This window comes from Apus apus, chromosome 8 (assembly GCF_020740795.1).
Source record: "Apus apus isolate bApuApu2 chromosome 8, bApuApu2.pri.cur, whole genome shotgun sequence".
Lineage (NCBI taxonomy): Eukaryota > Metazoa > Chordata > Aves > Apodiformes > Apodidae > Apus > Apus apus.
This window is the reverse complement of record NC_067289.1, coordinates 20,098,511-20,105,701: the sequence shown is the minus strand read 5'-3', so window position 1 is coordinate 20,105,701 and position 7,191 is coordinate 20,098,511. Positions and strand designations below refer to the sequence as shown.

The window sequence follows — 7,191 nt, the reverse complement described above, 5'->3', positions numbered from 1 at the left end:
TGTTGAACTAAAAGAGGGTAGATTCAGACTAGATATAAGGAAGAAATTTTTTACCACGAGTGTGGTGAAACACTTGCACAGGTTGTCCAGTGAGGTGGTAGATGCCCCATCCCTGGAAACGTTCAAGGTCAGGTCAGACAGGGCTTTGAGCAACCTGACCTAGTTGAAGATGTCCCTGCTTATTGCTGGGGGGGCTGGACTAGATGACCTTTAAAGGTCCCTTCTAACCCAAACCATTCTGTGAATCTATGATTCCAGAGACAAAGGTAATGGTTATTAAGAGTTGCTGTGAATCTTGTCTTCATAGCATGGACCCAAAGTACAATGTTGTTACCAACCCATGTGCAAATAAAATAAAACAAATAAGCAAATAACAAACTTTCAAATATTCTATAGTCCTTGTGCTTTAGAACTAGAATTGGCAATGCCTGTCTAACACAGAGTTGGATTTTTGGTCGATGAGCAGCCAGTCGCTGTTCTTGGCTAAGGCTGCACTCTGATCTTGGATGCTGTATCAATTTAAAGAAAGCTAATGCAGATTTGTGGAAAATTGTCTGGCATTTTTCCATTACTGCTAATAGGATTAGGGAGTGATGAATTGCCCACTGGAGGTTTTGAGACCTCTGACTAGAGAAGACAACCTGCAAGCAATACTTGCAACCTAGCCATTCCTGTTTACTGTGCTACATTGTTTGGATGGCAGTGCTGTTTCTTTTTCACTAACTATAATTTCCATGACCATTTTTACAGATTGATCCACACAGGTTAGTCATCCTTTTTATACCTAAGTGTTGCTTTGCAGTATGTCAGAAGCTTCAGGAGACAGGTAGTGAGGATCAGTGTTCACTTTTCATAGCAAGAAAAAGAGAGAGAAAACAAGGAGAGGGGTCACAGATTTCTTAACCTAGAAATTACAGGCTTGTTGAGATGATCAACTCACCGTTTGGAGAGTCAGCCTCTGACACTTGTCCAAGTGCTTGCTCTCAACTTGAGGAACATGTCAGCTAATGTGAGTTAGTGCAGCCTGTGACAAGAAGGTTAAGCTGTACTATTTTCTCTCTGTGTTTAGCATCCTGCACTAGCTTGCCCTGGCTTATCCATCATGTAACACTTATTTGCTAACTAATGTGTCATGAAAGCAGCACTTTGTGAGATTTTAATAGTTTTCCTTATTATGTTTTGTTCACTGACAATAGATGTGACGAGAAGGAGGAGGACAGGACCCAAAAATGGGAGCAGAAGCTCAGTCAATTTAACAGAATAATTTAGAAAGATATATAGCCCATTTTCACTACCACATAGTACCAGAGCAGCAAAGCAGCAGAAGTGACGTGTACATCATTGATTTTTATCCTTTTCAGAGCAGTTTTTCATAGTGCTTTTAATGAAACATTAAATGATTGTAATGTAAACTGTAACAGAATGGCATACTTTTATAATTGGATGCTAATATCCATGTCAGTATTTGCATGAAAAATGGTGTACTAAGCCAAAATATCAAGGTTTTTAAAACTCATAATCATTCTTCTGCTGATACCATCTGTCAGCTTAATCTTCACCTCCCAGAATTCAAGGAAGAGGGTGCCTTCAGGGAGAGGAAAAGGAAAAAATTGCTGTTATGAAAGTACAGTAAATTGAGTTTAGACCATGGACTTGAAATCCCATGTGATTAGATAGGACATATTAGTTATTAATTGTCAAAGTTGGAAAATAATCAAGAATTACTGTTAGGGCCCTGTCACTCCTCCTGCCTCAAGAAGCTGCAGGGCTCCTGGAGCAGGCGATGGGAAGCAGCGCGGAGGCGCAGCCGGCACAACAAGCCACCTGCAGAGGAGTCTGGCGGTGTCTGTGCCAGCACCTGGCTCAGCTGAAATTCCCTCACTAGCAGCAGAAGTTTATGTATCCCCTGTGCCCCCATGGAGGGCAAGGGAAGGAGTTTGAATCACATATGCAATGTGCTTGATTCTTCTTGAGCTTGTCATTTTTACAGCAGCCCTACATATGCATAACCTGCAGATAGCTATTGCTTGGTACAAGCCACCTGGTACTTGGCATTCCTAGGATAAACATCCTTCTTCAGTGTACCATCAGATACTCACTAAGAAAGCCAAATTCTCAGGAAAAAAAAAAAAAAAAAAAAAAAAAAAAGGAATTAGTGGAGCTGGAGAACACATCACCTCGTGCAGTTTACTCTGAAATTAGAAGGTATGTGCAAAGCAAGCACATATCTTCTCCAAGATTACCTCAAATCTCTGCAATATTGCAAGGGCTACAGGCCAATTCTTTCTCAACGAAAGGAAGAGGTTGCATTTTCAAATATCTCCAGCTGTTAGCAAATCCTTTGACACATAGCTACTTTACTAGATTGCCCTGAAGAAATGGAAAAGCAGTTATTCTCTCAAAACTCCGTTACTGTTCCAATTTAAAAGACAAACAAATGCAGCGGCTCTTTAATGTTTGTGTTTGTACAGCAGCAAACATGAAGCTGCAGGTAATCTCTGCCCATGGGACAGCACAGGCAAGACCTGGCTCGTCTCCATTGCCAGTGAGAGAAGCTACAGAGCAAACCGGTTGGTGTTGAAGGCTGTACCCTGCGTGTTTGGGGCTCACTCTGCATTAGCTCTGGTCTTACCACTAGGCAAATGACCTCTCAGTGGGTGGAGTGAGTTATGTGTTCTTCATGCACATCCTCCACTTCAGGCTCATACAAAAGGCATCTGCTTCACACACTGAAAGAGAAATTTGCAAACAAGCCATTATGCATGGGGAAACTGGTAAGAACTGCTTCAAAGTTGCCCACCTAATCCAAGTGAAATAAATGCTAAGTACATTTTATTTAATTCTTTTCCTTTCCTTTAAACCAGTATGAGCTCTGAAAAAGAAAAAATACAGGGTATTTTTAATATTTTGTTTTTCCATGAACAAAGAAGTCAAAGGGATTTTAATGTTGAAATGCTTCAATTTTTCCTCTTTTTTTAAATTTTTTTTTATTTTTATTCTCCCCAGCAAATACCTGCAGTTTTTTACTAAGCAAAGTTTTTCATACTGCTTTGATAGCTGGTCAGAGGAAAAGAAGAAAGTAAAAACTGCTATCTCTCTGCTGCTGATGCCTCGCAAATATGGGCCACAAATAATAAAGAAAAACCTAAAGCAGCAGGTAAGTATTGCATAGCCTTTGGCATATGCCTAGCGGGTGGCATTTCCAGGAGCCTCCAAGTCAGTATCTATGGTGCCTTTGCTTTAGGTTTTGCAGCTGGGGCAGGAGAAACAATGGGAGGGATGTAATTCAATGAAGGGGAAAGAGAAATTGAGTTTTCATACTAAAAATTCTTATTTTGGAAAAAAAAACCCAAACAGCACCCAAATTGTTCCAGCAAAATTAATTTTCTGAGTGATTTGTCCTATATTTGCTTATCTGTAATCCCAGAAAGACGTCAAATTACTTAAACCGACTGAGCAATTTTCCCAGAATTAGATCCCTCAGATTTGTGTTCTGATAATTTAATGGCAGAAGACTAACTTTCTGAATATCGAAAAAAATAGGATCCCTGTTTTGCACTTCTTTTCTCTTTTTTCCTCCCCACCCTTTCACTGAATAAGTAATTAACAGATTAAAAGAAGGAGAAGAGCGTTTCATGTATTCCCTTGTAAGCAGGTTTAAAGCTCAAGTAGTTTATCCTACTTCCATTTATTAATACAAGACAGTCTGAAGCACACACAGACCCAGCACTTACATTCATTTGGCAGTGACAGGTTAACCAGACTTTCTAAACAAAGAATATTAAACACTGTTCAATCAGTGTCATCCTCTAGTTCTTTTTTTTTTTGATCCATTATCTGGAATCTGAATGAGGAATTAAACTCCCACATCAGATAACACTCAGTCATTCTGATGCAAAAAATTTTCCATAATTTATCCTACAGGGTGAAATTCCACCCTGTGCAGAGGACCACGCAGAGACAAATGAGCCACTTCAGTCTGACATAAGTCTATTGAAGCCTCCAACAACACTTAAGGCCCTGTGCTGCTCCTTGCAAAGATTGTTTTTTACTGCAAGACATCATATCACCTCCCTTCTGGAGAAGTTAATTGTGGTTATACCAAAGGCCAAATTAATTTCATCATCAGCTTACAAATCAAAGTTGGGTCAATACGGACTATCATACTACTTCAAATAATAAAATCCCTTAGAAGGTGAGGAATCATTTACCCTGCCTCTGAAGTATTTCTCTTGGGAAATGAAATGGAGAAGGGCAGTGAATGACAACTCCATCTATGTCATACATTCTCAGTGTCCTTTCACATATGTTAGCCTCAAAGCCAGAGCTTCTTGGCTTTCCATGTTGTTTAAAAAGGTATTTGAAACTTTTTTTGTGAACATGCTGCTCTTAGTTTTGTGTATCACTGACATATTTCTCTAGAAGAGGTCTTAGCCTGAACTTTAACTCAGGACCTAGCAAGTAATTTAGCACTTATTTATTGACACATGTGGATAAGCCTTAAAACCATCAGATGGTTCCAGCACAAACATCTGTCTTCTGAAAAAGATAACACCCTGTCAAAATGCCCTGGAGCTGAATCTCTTCCTTTGGTTTGAAGCAGGAGCAGTAACAGCTCTAGTAGTTAGACAGCAAGTATTTTTGGAAGGATGACAGCTGGGTTGTCAGACATTAATGCTGAATTACACAATGCTTGTATGTTACAGCAGAAATGTAATAAGCAATTATTCTTACATTATCATATATAGGGCTGCCAAAGTACTGTCTGAGAGATAAGATAAAGGACTCGGGCTCTGTACCAGTTCTGTTGGTATTCAGGGGTTTCCATCAAATGTAACTGATGTTGCTTCTATTTTCACTCTTGTCATGTAAGGAAATATCAGCTTAAACATCTGTCATGGAAAAAAGATATCAACGAATAACATCTCCCAAGGCAGAATTACCCCCAGTATGAGAAAAGCAGGCAAGCTAGTTACTGTAACTGCTGCTGATGAGAATTTAGCTTCTTCATCCGCAGATTTAGTATACAGAGTAAAACAATATTTACTTAATCTTCAGTGCTGGAAGGCTCCAGCAAATTTCTTTGTATTTCATATAAGTCATTTTTACACAGCACCATTAAAAGAATTCACTGCAGTCTTCAAAGAAATTAAGGGGTTTCTGGGTAGTATTTATTTAGATCTGTTCCCATCTTGAAACAGGAAAGAAAAGAACTGAAGTCAGAGAGAAGAATGAGCAAATAAATTGAATGGCTTCTTTGTCAAGAAAAAAAAAAAACAACAAACAAACAAGCCTAGAGCTGGAAAAGAGAACTGAAGCTGAGATGACACAGGTTTGTGCAATCATAAATGAAGAAATTAATAGAGAAAAATTATTTGTTGTTTCTCAAAATAGAACTAGGGGACAACGAATGGACTGATTAGGTAATAGGTTCAAAACAATCAGGAGATAATTTTCCAACATCTAGTTAACCTTAGTTTAGTTGACTAGTCAGTTAAACATCTAGTCAAATTCATGGCTATTAGCCAGAAATATATTTGAGGTAAAAAGGGCAGCAGCCAGACTGATGGAAGAAAAAAGATAATCTATCAAGATCTTGGAAGATATACTCTCTGCCTCAGCCACAAAGTCTTATTCTTATATTTTTTCTCTAGATATACACTGCTGATCCTTACTGGAGAGTGGCTAATGCCCTAGACCAGACCTGACATGGCTTTTTTCATGCTCAAAATTGCAAAGCTAGAAATTCAACTCAATTCAATTGTCAGGAGCCCACTGAACTCAGTTAAACTCTGCAGATCTATTCAGAGGACCTCTCTGCATACTTTTAACAAACTGTCATAGAAAAGGAAGGCACTTAGGAAAAGAAAAAAAATATTAAAAGTAAAGGAAGACAAAAAGCTCTTCAAAAGTATTTTCATTACCTTAAGGTATGAACTATTAGAAATTCTATTTGAAACACTTGCGTGGTTTTCCAAGGGTCAACATTCAGCAACTGCTCCATCTTGCCTCTTGGTAAAGCTTAGAAGAGCTAAGCAGCTCTCCAGACGTGCCTTTGCTAAACCAAGGCAGGGGGTTGCCTCAGATTCTCAGTTTCAGATGTGCTGGGGTTAAAAAAAAAAAAAAAAAAAAAAAGAGTCCTCCTCTCCCCAGCTCTTGCAAAGCCCTCCAGGGAGTCCCTGTCCTGTCACATTTAGTCTTTCTGTAGCTTTCTGGTTGTTGAGGTGTCTTCTGAATAACAGCAGGTCTATCTATTTTATTTGCTCTTACACACTTGCAATTTAAGGAAAGTAATTGAAAATATGGCATCTCACCTTGCAGTAGCTCTGTAGTTTGAGCAGACAAGTATATAGAGATCAAATTTCTGCTTATCAGCTGCATAAATGTCATCCAAAGCCTGGAGACATCAGTGAACTCTGCAGGAGCTCACTTGCTGAGCAGGTGTTCATGGCCCATCACAGGAAAAGAAGTTTGGGATAGAAATAGCTTTTTACCTCTTCAGACTGTGTAGATTTTGCTGCAAATTGCATCTCTGGACCTACCAGTCAGATCAGTAACATCCAGCTCACTTTGAATCAGACTGGCAGGCCAGGCCAAACACAAGAGTGAGGCATCACACCAGTGTGTGTCTCCTGCCCAGGTGTTGCTATGCTCATAACCTGATGAAGCTGCAGGAGCTCTGTCTTGCCATGCTGGAGCCACAGCAGCTTCAGTGAGAGCTTCTTTCCATGCCATGATAATAGACTTCTAGGGCACTTGCTGCCAGATACTATTTCACATTTTTAGACAACTGTTTATGTTGGGTTTAGCTCTGCTTATTTTATATATATATTTTTTTTTTTAAGCAGAATGCTGATGTAATTAATTTTTTACAGATAACTTCTTAGAAAAAAAATCAATCACAAGTGTTAAGCTCCTATAGAAATGATATAGAAAACAGGCTGTTCAGACCTCATCAGACAAAATAGTCTTCTGTTGAAAAAAAAAAGCACCCTGCTATTTCCCAGAAATTGAAATATCTCACGAAAAACATCCCTGCTTCTAGAAACAGAGCTCTGAGCAGTGATTCATTAGGCATCTACACTGCCCTCTACAAAGGAGAGAAGCTATTAGCAATCGGCAAGACTTTGAAGACCTTCTGTCTCCCAGGCAGCTTCTTCCTTGAGGAACCTCAGCAAGGTGTTTGTTAAA

At 39.2% G+C, this 7,191-nt stretch overlaps 1 long non-coding RNA gene across 1 annotated transcript; it reads right to left on the bottom strand.

Annotated features, from left to right (window-relative positions):
• Positions 1 to 860: 860 nt before the first annotated feature.
• Positions 861 to 2,773, bottom strand: LOC127387960 (uncharacterized). Its single transcript, XR_007890255.1, has 3 exons — positions 2,633 to 2,773; positions 2,244 to 2,370; positions 861 to 1,024 (listed from the first exon to the last, which is right to left on the bottom strand). It is a non-coding gene; the product is annotated as an uncharacterized LOC127387960 (long non-coding RNA).
• Between the last annotated feature and the right edge of the window lie 4,418 nt (positions 2,774 to 7,191).